Source organism: Rhincodon typus, chromosome 11 (genome assembly GCF_021869965.1).
Source record: "Rhincodon typus isolate 14 chromosome 11, sRhiTyp1.1, whole genome shotgun sequence".
In the NCBI taxonomy this organism is placed as follows: Eukaryota; Metazoa; Chordata; class Chondrichthyes; order Orectolobiformes; family Rhincodontidae; genus Rhincodon; species Rhincodon typus.
Window position 1 is genome coordinate 68767025 of NC_063342.1, and position 13463 is coordinate 68780487.

Here is a 13463-nt window from a genome sequence, read left to right on the forward strand (position 1 = left end):
ATCTGCCAGCTGCAGTTGCATCTGTCCATGACAGTATCAGTAAGAGTGACCATCGCACAGTCCTATGGAGACAAAGTCCTGCCTTCACATTGAGAATAACCTCCACCGTGTTGTGTGGTACTATCACCACGCTAAATGGGACAGACTTTGAACAGATCTAGCAGCTCAAGGTTGGGCATCCATGAGGCGCTGTGGGCCATCAACAGCAGCATTTCCCCCCACTTGTTTTGCCCCCTTTTTGATCTTTTTTTTGTCATACTCCACTGGTGGCCAGCGATTATTTTTAAGTGGCTTACTAATTTATAAATTTGGTGATGGGTTTAACTTTAGATAAGAAAAATACTGGACTCTTAGCGGGACACAGTGGCATAGAGATAACATCACTGTACTCAAAATTCAAACATCCAGGCTAACATTCTATGGGACATTGTTTCAAACCTACCACGGGGGCATCTGTTAGAATGTGAAATCAATGAATAAATCTGAAATTAGTCACATTAATGATGGCTATAAAATCTCTGTCCTAAATACCCACCTGGTTCACTAATGATCTTTAGGGAGGGAAATCTATTGTCCTTGCCTGGTCTAGCCTGTATGTCAGGGTGTTGCGTTCAGCAGTTCAGTACAATTGTAGGTTAAGGTGATTAATAGGCTCCTAGGTCACCTCATTTGGTTGTTTTGTGGGTCTGTAGCTGGGTGCCCTTGGAGGGGAAATGCGCAGTGTCCACTGGTACCTTTTGAAACTTTTCAAAATAGTTGGGCGTTGTGGAGAATGGACTGTGTCATTTCCCTCCCCACTCAATATTATTTTCAATTAGGTCCAAACCCCACCCCCCTACCTTGTTTATCTCCCCTTTTTGGAATTTTTTTGTTATTGTCACAGTATTTGCAATTTGGTATTGGGTGATTTGTTAATTTGGCGGTGGTTTATTTTATTTAGAGAGAGCTGGGTTCTTCCCCAGTGAGAAGTTTGCTTGTTGACAGGAAAAAAATCCAGAAGGGAATGGTGGAAACTGGTGTTTGCGCTTAACTACAGATTTACAATAAGCCCTTGTAAATCTTTGAAAGTCTGTTGATGAATACTGCCCAGTGGCTCTGACTTAAATAATCATGAAGTGCTTCGAGAGGCTGGTCATGGCCCACATCCACTCCATTCTCACAGCCTGCCTCGATCCCCTACAGCTGGCCTACTAGCGTAACAATTCCACAGAGGATGCCATAACCTTAGCCCTGAACTTACCCCTGGAACATCTGGACAACAAAGACACCTACATCAGACTCCTGCTCGTCGACTACAGCTCCACCTTCAACACCATTATCCCCTCCAGACTGATCTCAAAGCTGTGTGACCTTGGTCTCGGCTCCATCCTGTGCAAGTGGATCCTCAGGTTTCTGACCCATAGACCACAATCAGTGAGGATAGGTAACTGCACCACCCCCTCCCCCCCAACAATAACATTCAACACTGTGGTCCCCAAGGATGCGTCCTCAACCCCCAACTGTACTCCCTGTACACCTACGACTGTGTTGCCAAATTCCAAATGAGCACCATCTACAAGTTCGCTGATGATATTACTGTAGTGGGACGGATATCCAACAACGATGAGTCAAAATACAGAAGGTAGTTAGGGGGCTTGATGACATGGTGCAATGAAAACAATCTCTCACTAAAACTAAACTAAAACTAAAGAACTAATCATTGACTTCAGAAAGAAAGGAGGAGAACATGCCCCCTTCTACATCAATGGAACTGAGGTTGAGTGAAGAGCATCAAGTACCTCAGAGTGATGATAACCGACAACCTGTCCTGGACTTCCCACGTAAATGCGATGGTGAAAAAGGCACAACAACGCGTCTTCTTCCTCAGGTGGCTCAGGAAATTTGTCATGTCCTTAAGGTCCCTCACCAACTTCTACAGATGCACCATTGAAAGCATACTGTCCGGGTGCAAAGCGGCCTGGTATGGCAACTGCTCTGCCTAGGATCGTAAGAAACTACAGACGGTTGCGTGCACAGCCCAGACCATCACGGAAGCCAACCTTCCATCCATGGACTCTATTTACATGGCTTGCTGCTGTGGAAAGGCGGCCAACATCATCAAAGACCCATTGCACCCTGGTAATGATCTCCTACAACCTCTTCCATCAGGCAGAAGGTACGGAAGCCTGAACACACGCACAAGCAGGTTCAGGAACAGCTGCTTTCCTGCTGTTATCAGACTGTTGAACGGACTCTAGCCTCAAATAATGTAACCTGCAATGTAACCTGTATGCCTCTACGTCTTTTTGGTCTGTACATCCTTTGCTTGCTGTGATCTGCCTGTACAGCTCGTAGACAAAGCTTTTCACTGTATTTCGGTACACATGCCAATAAAATCAAAATCAAAATCATTTGGATATCAATCTGTTAAACATGATTTGTTTCCATGACAGTTGGCTCTGAGATGGCTGAAAATTCAATGTGCAATTTGTCGACTCTGCCACATGTGGGGTAGGTATTGATGATTAGTCTATCTGCGCCTCAACTTCATGTCTGTATGCCCCTGAATGAAGTTTCTTATTTTGTTCAGTACCTACCCAAATAAACCTTCTCCATTTTGATTGGTCACAAGTCAGGGACTCTCAGGAGTTGGCAGTGATGTCTGTCCTGTTGAGGATGCTTTAATGAGATTTCTAAAGTGTTTCCATTAACCTCCGGGGAGCCTCATGCTGCAGCTAGGCCTGAGTAGAGCAGTTGTTTCAGGGTCCGAATGATTTAGAGATACGAATGATCTAAGTTGCCTCAAAGCTGCTCAGGGCTTTGCTCACACGATGTGGAGATCGCTCCGCCAATCAATGGTCACGAAGCAGCCATGCAGGCCCAGATTCCCACTAGGGCCTGATCCCGTTCGAAGAGGCTAACCTGGCTGTGTGGCAGCAGCTGATTGGCTGATCGTCCACCCAATAACAGTAGCAACTGCCGTTGGTTGCTGGCATTTACTGCATGTAGGAGCTACACAAATGGAGCACCAAGAAGGCAGGTTCTAAGTTCATGGATGAGACTGTGGTCATGGTGGAAAACAGAAGGTGGGATGCCACATTTTTGCTGGGAATCAGGAAACCCTCTAGGAACACCTTCCAAAGAGAATGGGAGCAGAAGTTCAGGTAAGTCAATTCCAGCATTCAGGAACTAAGGATCTGGAAATACAACAGTGCCACAAAAAAGTTTAAGGACCACAAATGTCAAGGTCAAAGAATACATCTTCAAAGGGCTTTGTACCCCTCATATCACCAAGTCCTCACTCTGCTCAATGCAATGTAACCCCATCACTCACCTAACAGCACTCACATCCAGAAGCTCCACCTCGCACTCTCCCACCTTCCAATGTTACCAACCTCACACCCAGCTCCCACTAGTGCTGTACGTCCCCCAGTTATTCACTAGTGCAATTGTATTACCTGAATGCATTGCAGCACCAATCAGTGATACTCTGCTCATACAGGACACTGTTGCGATCAGAAGAAGAAAGTGGAATTGAACTGTTGGTGAGGTGTGAGATGTTGATCGTGGTGCACAGACATCTGCACCTCCTGAGTCCCACAGAAAAGGAAGTCACACTCAGGATCACATGCACTGCTGTGATGGGATCCCTGGCCCCCAACATTGCTGAGAACATTGAGGATGATAGCATGTCTCTGCCTTATGCCCCTCCCAGCTCAGCCTGTTCCTGCTATCTGGTATGAATGTGTGGTGACTGGCCTCTCTTGTTTGTTCACTGCCTGTGCCCTCACACAGGCTAGCTCATCACAGCCTTAGACTGTTCATAAAAGCCTGGGTCAACCTGGGCATTTTCTATCCTCCATGCCACAGTTGTTTCATAGAACATAGAATATAGAACAGTACAGCACAGTACAAGCCCTTCAGCCCACGATATTGTGCCGAAATTTTACCCTAAACCTAAGGTCTATCTAACCTCCACCCCTACCTTATACTATCATCCATATGCCTATCTAATAGCCGCTTAAATGCCCCTAATGAGGCCGACTCCACTACCCTCTCCAGCAATGCATTCCATGCCCCGACCACTGTCTGACTAAAGAACCTACCTCTGACATCTCCCCTATATCTACCTCCACTCACTTTAAAACTATGCCCCCTCGTAATAGCTACCTCCACCCTAGGAAAAAGTCTCTGGCTGTCCACTCTTTCTATACCTCTGATCATTTTGTACACCTCTATCAAATCACCTCTCGTCCTTCGTCGTTCTAAAGAGAAAAGACCTAGCTCTCTCACCCTTTCCTCGTAAGACCTTCCCTCCATTCCAGGCAACATCCTGGTAAATTTCTTCTGCACCTTTTCCAATGCTTCCACGTCTTTCTTGTAATGAAGTGATCAGAACTGGACATAATACTCCAGATGTGGCCGAACCAGGGTTTTGTATAGCTGGAGCACAACTTCACGGCTCTTGAACTCGATCCCTCTATTAATGAAAGCCAACACACCATACGCCTTCTTAACAACTCTATCCACCTGGGTGACAGCTTTCAGGGAACTGTGGACATGAACCCTAAGCTCTCTCTGCTCCTCCACACTGCCAAGAATCTTTCCGTTAACTCTGTATTCTGCTTTCAAGTTTGTCCTTCCAAAATGAATCACCTCACACTTTTCAGGGTTAAACTCCATCTGCCACTTCTCAGCCCAGCTCTGTATCCTATCAATGTCCCTTTGTAACCTAGAACAGCCCTCTGCACTATCCACAACTCGACCCACCTTCATATCATCCGCAAACTTATTAATCCACCCTTCCACTCCTACATCCAAATGTATTACATCCAAAGCTGACTACCACATTTCCTTGGATTTAATGCACCCATGTTTGGCTTGTATCACTTAGAATGCACTAACACAGTCAATCATACACCTTTTTCACAGCTGTCAACTGTCATATTGTGAAATTTAAAGGTCCAGAACCACAGGCAGTAGATACCAAGTAAGTAGGGTACTAGGTGGGTAGGGGGTAGGGTGCCAGGGCGTAGGATGTAAGGTGGGCCATTGCAAGTTGGCAAGAGGGCACATAAGTGAAACAATGTTTATGATATGTCGGATGGGTGAGGGATGTTGAGTTTGGTGGGGGGAAATGTCGGATCCCAGGTGGAGGGATATATACTAGGAAGACTGAAGATAAGAACGTAAGAACCAGGAGCAGGAATAGGTAACTTAGCTTGCTCTAACATTTGAAACATTCACGGTTGAATCATTTTGGTCCCAACGCAACTTTCCTGCCCTCTTTCCATAACCCTAATCAAACTAATCAAAAACCTGACTTAAATTTACTCAATGTCCCAGCATCTACCACACTGTGGGAAAGTAAATTCCATAGATTCATGACACTTTGGGAGAAGTATTTTCTCCTCATCTCTGTTTTTGACTGGGTTCATGTTGACACAGATGTCTTGAGTTGATTAACAACAGCAACTATTTATACTGCTATAAGATCCAGAGTTACACACAGACTAAGTTCAATGCTAATTGATTATCAGGCAAAAGCACTGAGATATACCTTTCTCTGTGTTGCCACTGCTTTACCTCTGTCCAGAGGTCAGTTAATTTCATCATCTTGTTTCTCAGAAATGACACAAAATCAACAAAAGGCACCTCTGTTGTCACTCCAATTTCTATTTTATTGCAAACACTAGATACAGAACTTGTTCTTCTACTTTTTAAAGCAGCAAAAATAAGAAAGAAGCAAAAGGATAAGACAATAAAAAACTCTAAAAGCTTTACACTACAAGTCAAATTTTTAACACTAACATTTTAAAGTGCATAGACCTGCGAAATAAAGATGGAAAGCAAAAACCCAAACATAGATTGACAATCCACTGATATCCTGTAAAAGTTCAAGTTATTTGAACAAAGAATATACCTTCATTTCATGGATAGACAAATAGCTGATAAGGAAACACAAGCAGTCAAACTCTCATTGTTTTGGGAAATAAAGAATTAAGAAGAATCAATTCCTTAGGCATTTCTCATGAAGAATGTGAAGATCCTGACAAAAGTTACCAGGTTTTAGAAAATCAGCTTAAAGTTTGAATCAGCTTCAAGATAAACAGTTCATTTCGTACTGGTAATAGCAGGTGTAACAATTGACCAGTTTGTAAGTAGGTATCGATGGAAAGATATGGAATACGATTTCGTCAAAGTTAACTTAGCTGAAAGTCTTATGGATCTTGTTATTACCTCTACAGCCCTTAAATCCTTCAGGAAGACACTTCTAGGCAAACCCAAAGAATATACTATTGACATACTGTTTGATGATGGGCTCGATTTCAAAACAGTTGTTGTGGGTCAGCAGCTATTTCAAGTTCTCGGCTTTGAAAAATGAATGCAGCAATCAATAAGATCAATGAAACATTCAGATTATGTAGGAGGGGCTGCTTGTCTCACTCACTGTTGTAAAGTTGGTAGAATACTTGTGGATTGGAAGGCAGGCATTAAAATTTGGTGTTTTTAAACTATTGATGTTTGTAAAATGATAGGAGGGAGAGCAGTGCATGATCTCTTTAAAAGACGATGTGCTTTTTCTAGGCTTGGAGAGAAAATAATTGGGTGAGCAACAGCAGCTTATGGGTTTGCAGGTGTGCAGAGCACTTGAATTAAAACATTCGTATCAAAAAAACATACAGTTAGCAGACCAAGCAGCAGTTTTATATTGTAATCAAGGCAACAAGTTTGAATTTTAGCCAATCCATTTGAATCAGGCCCTTAGCTACCAAAAACCAATTAAATTAATCTGATGGTTTTGACAACATAGGACCAATCTTATTGTAAAAAAATGGTATTTCATCAAGGGTATAAATGATGAGGGCATTTGGAAAATCGGTGTGAGAGCCAACTGTCATCTGCCAAGAGAACAGCCCTCAGCTCTAAAAGAAAGAATCACTGGCTGTCACAGAATTCTCTAAGCCTTAGAGTAAGTTCCATCTGAATTAAAGATACCTAGAATCTTGCTTTATTCAGGAATAGTTAGTAGTTATAGGGGGTTTATTTGGTGTGTTAATAGTTCAGTTAATTTGTGTGCTGTTAGAGTCAGATAAAGAAATAGTTACTTGGTGATTATAGAGTGAGTGGGAGGAGTTTATTTCATTTAACAACTCCTTTATAACAGATTGGGAAGGAGAGGCAGGTTATACCACTTTTCACACTTCTTTTAACGGATGATATGGCGAGGTGAGCCTCTCTGGATGCTTCGGTTTAGTTATATTGGTTAACACTAAAACAGTGTTTGACATTTCCTGCCACAAACTATGGCCCTCAAGAGGATATTGGGCTACAGTCAGTGTTCACTCTAAGTTTTTTCTCTTTGTCTGTACAAGTCTCCAAGATCCCTGTGGGCAACGATTTCCGGAACCGGAAGGCAATGTTGCAATCCGTGTTGGCACACTGATGCTGTACAGGGAATGTTGGAGCAGCTGTGAGCTACACAGCTTAGAGGGAACTTTTGCTGCAGCATGCAAGAATTCAATTCCTCCAAGAAACCCAGTACGATGTTGCACAACAGCTTGTGAAGCAGAGTCGACCAAGGAATATTGTTAAGGATCTTTCCAGAGTTCCAGCCATGGCATGCAAACATGTCAATTTTGTACCTCACTGGGGTAACATGCCAGAAATCAAGATTCAACATTCCCAGAGTCAACACAGAAGTTGTAAAGATGTTAAAACATGTGCAAAATTCCCCAATTTACTTGTCTTCTACACTCAGGGTGTCAGAAATCATGGGCCAGGTTTCTGTACTTAATATGTATTACTATTCATTACAAATAAATAGACTCTAACTACAGATAAACAATTATATCAGCATATGATGCCACTAGTTAAAATTCCTTCTGAAACTCCCCCGCTACACACACATACAGACAGACACAGACACAAAGACGTGGGTGTTATAGATGAAGAGAAAGACTTGGGGCAGTTAAGTGATACCTGCCCATGGGGTTCGCTGAAACAATCCTTTTGCTGAGCAGAATACCGCACCTTGATCTTTGATCTTCAGATACTGTTTTTAGGAGGCACAGGGTGACTGTTCTCACTTAGAAAGGTCTCTGACTCACTAATTTAAAAGTCACAGTTTACAGCAATTGATGAGGCAAGATAGACTGGCTTGAGATTTTTTTTATTGTAGACCCGAAACACAGCTTCTTCACATCTGGTGCCCTGATTGCAAAGGTCCAAACACCCGCACTCCCAAGCTGTTCAATTACCTGGGAGCCAAACACCTAGCAGAAGGCCTGGTCACTAGTCCACAGACCAATCAGCTACCTGTTGCTGGCTGTATTTCCATTGGTACGCAGTCCCCTGGCTCCAGTTTATCTGTAACGAGATTTTCATCCTTGCTTGAACCAATGTCTGTGAAAACAGAATTTACACTGAGTTTCAGGTTAAATTTTTTTTTAAAGTGCAGCAATCCTTCAACAATCTGAGGGTTTTAAAACAGTTCTTTTCCCATTTCAGTCCATAATCAAAAATACAGAAAAATAAAAAGATACGGTCTTTACATGATGAGCTCCAAAAGAGTATCTGCCCGACACACCTTACAGATCTGAGTCAATTTGACACACCACATTCGGCCATTTGAGTCTGCTCCGCCATTCAATCATGGCTGATAAGTTCCTCAACCCCATTCTCCCACTTTCTCCCCATAACCCTTGATAATCAAGAACCCATCTATCTCAGTCTTAAATGTACTCAATGACCTGGCCTCCACAGCCTTCTGAGGCAGTGAATTCCATAGATTCACCACTCTCTGGCTGAAGAAATTTCTCCTTATCTCCATTCTAAAAGGTCTTCCCTTTACTCTAAGGCTGTGCCCTCGGATCCTAGACTCTTCTACCAATGGAAGCATCTTCCCAACATCCATTTTGTCCAGGCAATTCAGTATTCTGAAAGTTTCAGTTAGATTCCCCCTCATCCTTCTAAACTCCAATGAGTATAGTCCCAGAGGCCTCAAACGTTCCTCATATGTTAAGCTTTCCATTCCTGAGACCATTCTCGTGAACCTCCTGTGAACCCGCTCCAGGGCCAGTACATCCTTCCTGAGATATGGGGCCCAAAACTGCACGCAATACTCCAAATGTGGCCTGACCAGAACCTTGTAAAGCCTCAGTAGTACATCCCTGCTTTTATATTCAAGTCCTGTCAAAATAAATGCCAACATTGCATTTGCCTTCCTGACTACTGACTCAACCTGCAAGTTTACCTTGAGAGAATCCTGGACTAGAACTCCCAAGTCACTTTGCACTTCAGACTTCTGAATTTTCTCCCCATTTAGAAAATAGTCCATGCTTTTGTTCTTCTTACCAAAGTGCATGACCGCACACTTTCCCACATTGTACTCCATCTGCCACTTCTTTGCCCACTCTCCTAACTTGTCCAAATCCTTCTGAAGCCTTGCCACCTCCTCAATACTACCTGTCCCTCCACTTATCTTTGTATCATCTGCAAACTTAGCCAGAATGCCCACAGTTCCTTCATCAAGATCATTAATGTACAAAGTGAAGAGTTGTGGTCCCAACACTGACCCTTGTGGGACTCCACTTGTCACTGGCTGCTATCCTGAGAAAGACCCTTTTATCCCCACTCTCTGCTTTCTGCCAGACAGCCAATCTTCTATCCATGCTAGCACCTTGCCTCTGACACCATGGGCCCTTATCTTACTCAGCAGCCTCCTGTGTGGCACCTTATCAAAGGCCTTCTTGAAGTCCAGGTGGATTACATCCGTTGGCTCTCCTTGGTCTCTGCTCGTTACTTCCTCAAAGATATCTAGCAGATTTGTCAGGCATGACCTCCTCTTGATGAAACCAAGGTGACTTTACCCTATTTTACTATACACTTCCAAATATTCAGAAATCTCATCCTTTACAATGGACTCCAAAATCTTACCCACAATCGAAGTTAGACTAATCAGCCTGTAATTTTCTGTCTTTTGCCTTACTCCCTTTTTAAATGGGGTGTCACATTAACGATTTTCCAATCCCTTCTGAAAGGCAACTGGGAGTGGGCAATAAATGCTGGAACAGCCAGCAATGCCCATCTCTCTCGAATGAATAAACAAAAGAAGACAAACAGAAGATACCTACACCGTAAGACAAAAATGACTTTTAAACAAAAACTTAACTTCTTGAACTTTTTGTCCCTACGTATTCTGAATTTTACAACAAAATCCCTCCCTTTCAAAATCTTGTTTGCAAAGGCACCATACGTATGGCTGGAAAATTGTCGGGATATTTTTCAATCTCTCAAAAACACTTCATATTCCAGCAAGAGTGTATTTCAATGTTATGAACCCTCCAAGCCTACCGCATTGAAAGTAGATGCATTTCAGAAAGGCTTTAAAGCATGTCGATGTCAGAATGTCAAGCCTACTGCATTTGATTCTAAGGTCCGTATGACAGCTCAGGCTAACTATCCCAACATTGCAAGAGACTCTTGCACTAGTTTTTGGGATACAATGCTTTCATTCATACCTGTTTGACAAGCATTTCATTGTTCAGGGCAACTACAAACCAAAAATGATCTGTCTAAAGCCACAGATGGGCACTTCCATGTCTTGAAGGACTACTTGTGAAGATGCAAGGTACAATTCAGAAATACAATGCAAACCAGCTTCCCAAATAACTATTTCTGATTCTCTTAACCATCTTTGAATACTGCCAAAAGCAAAGCTATTTCTTTGGACCTGAAGAAGGATATGGTTGAGCCTGAGCTAGAAGATAGCCTCAGCATTGATCTCATACATTTTGGTCACAGCCAAGGAGAGCAGAGTCAACAAACCACCTCAGACGACAATCAAATGCAACAGTTCACAAAGATTATTATCATCAGCAAGTGGCCTGAACACACCCAATTGGTCTCCAAGCAAGCATGAGACAGAGACAAACTAGAATTCTCACAAAACATAATTTTAAAAGGTAAACAAGTGATAACTCCAAAAACCCAATGTTAAGATATGCCAGACCACATATGTAGGTTACATGGCTCAGCAGAAACAAAGGCATTGAACAACTGATCAAGCTGTGTTCAACATATCAATTTCATAAAGCTCTACAACTGAGAAAACCTTGGATTCCACACAAAATTCCTTCTGAGCCGCAGTGCAAGATTGCAACTGTTTTGTTTTTCTATGTTCAAGGACACCATTACAAACTGGCCACTGGTTACTCCACCAAACTCCCCTTGTGTGACAAATCAGAGAGTAGATGTTGTTGACACATTGACTGCCATATTCAGTATGAATGTGTGTCAGACAATGGACCACAGTACACTAATGCATCCTTCCGGGAGGTGCAGAAGGAGTGTCTGACATAGTACCGTTTGTAGATGGGCTCACAGAACACACTAGTCACACTGTAGAATCCACAATAGTCAAGTACAAAGCAACTTATCAAAAGTTTCGGATAACTATGTTAACTCTGTGTTCTACTCCTCAAGACAATAGTCTACCCTCACTAGCAGCTCTCATATTTGGAAGATAGGTCCATTTAGTTGTTCCATACCAACTGTCATCACCCAACTACGTCTGTAAAGTAAATTTTTGGAAAGCAGGGTGAAAACAGTACAAGAGCACTATTGACGAGAAGGCAAATAGTTATCTCAACATGAACCAGGACAAAGTGGAAGAGATCAAGATTGTAGTACAAACACATGGGCTCATGGAAAGATGCTATGATGTTGTGTCTAGCCTAGGTCATATGGTGTTGTAATGAGCAACAGTCAATTCCTGTGAAACAATGGTTGACATGTCCATGCTGCATATTGTCAATCACTTATCATCATGCAGGACCACAAGTCAGATACTGAATACATCATGCCAGAAGACAGTTTCACATCTATTAACAATGTTACACATCCATCTACAATGGCAGACACATTGCAGAGTGAAGCTACACAGTGAAGCCATCATAACAGTTTAAGGAACTAAATCTTGTCACATCATACATCTGCCAAAACATTATCTTAATGTGTAGACATAATATATCTATGCATCCTTGTACATGTTTGACGGAAGAAGATTCTTATTCTTTAAAATGGGGTTGTTGTATTATTGTATAGATCCCAGAAGGGCATGTACCTGTAAGACAGTTAGATGACATCATGACAAGTAACTTTCTGGTATTAAGATCCTTGCCTCCCCTTAGCAGTGTAGTCACCCATGGGTAGTGTAACAGCCATGTAGTATAACAATGGTTACCAAAGAACCAAGACTATATATGTCTGAGGTCTTAAAACAGAATAGATGGTGTTGTTAATAAGCTTCAAGACATCCATCTCAATAAGAACCCAGTCTTTGTGGTATATGTTGCATAAGAAGACATATTGGGAAGCACTAAGATCACATCATGCTGACAGTGGGTTTTTGACCCAAGAAGCCACATTATCCATCCCTCAAATTCTGCACTTTTGTTTATCTACTTTTGAAGTCAGTTTCTCTCTTGAGTACTTTTAGTGTGTGCTGCTCTCGAAATAGATCCAAATAACCCGATAACACAGTTCAAATGTTGTAGATTAACTGAACTAGGTTATCTTAATGTTCACAAACTGTGCATGTGTCCAAATGTCTATGTTGTTATCAGTAAGATATTCATCAGGTTAGACACAATTCAAGTTAGATCTCGGCACTGAATACTGAAAAGAATTGCTAAAAACTGCTGAAATATCAATGTCATTTGGAGTGACTGTTTCTGTACAGAATTAGATGCCTAGCTCTGAACCTGTCAAATCTAAGATTTGTCATGTGATCCTTACATGTCATATGATATTATACCAGTCGGTGGCAATCTTGTACCACTTAGTCTCTATTCCAGCTGCAATGTGAATGATTTCTTGTCGACATTCATACCTCTCCCAGAATAACAGTGACTCAAACTAAACGTATTGTCTTCAAACTAGGCCACGTTTCTTCATGCAGGTCTTTTGATGGTTTTCACAGTGTCGGAAAATGACAACACATCCCACATGTTTACATTTGGCCTGAAGAATTTTAATCACCTGTTCTGAATGATGAGTTGGCATGTATTACATGGAATAAAATCCATAATAAATAAAGATATTCATACCGTGTTCTGTACCATCAAGTTACTTCCATTATTTTTCACCAGATGTTCGAAGGTATCGATTGGACCATGTCTGTGATTTCTGCTTTTGTTGTTAGCTTCTATTCTAAACATTCCACCCAAAGCGTTAATCTTTATCCAGCAGAATGGATTAGATACAAAGTATTGTAAACTAAATTTTGAAATGGTGTCACTGGCATGTCTAGGGCTTCTTTAGTGATTGTAATTCAACCAATTTAGGCATTTGGTTAAGAAGGAAAAGAAGCTGTCACGTGAAGACAAAACTGAGATTCGCATCTTCACTGATAGTGGGAACTGCCGATGCTGGAGAATCTGAGATAACGAAGTGTGGAGCTGGATGAACACAGCAGGCCA

The 13463-nt window shown here is 42.1% G+C and overlaps 1 protein-coding gene across 2 annotated transcripts in view; it reads left to right on the top strand.

Annotated features, from left to right (window-relative positions):
• The window catches only part of med4 (mediator complex subunit 4), a 35943-nt gene that overhangs the window by 11564 nt on the left and 10916 nt on the right, over nt 1–13463 (top strand). The gene's annotated exons all lie outside the window — the stretch shown is intronic.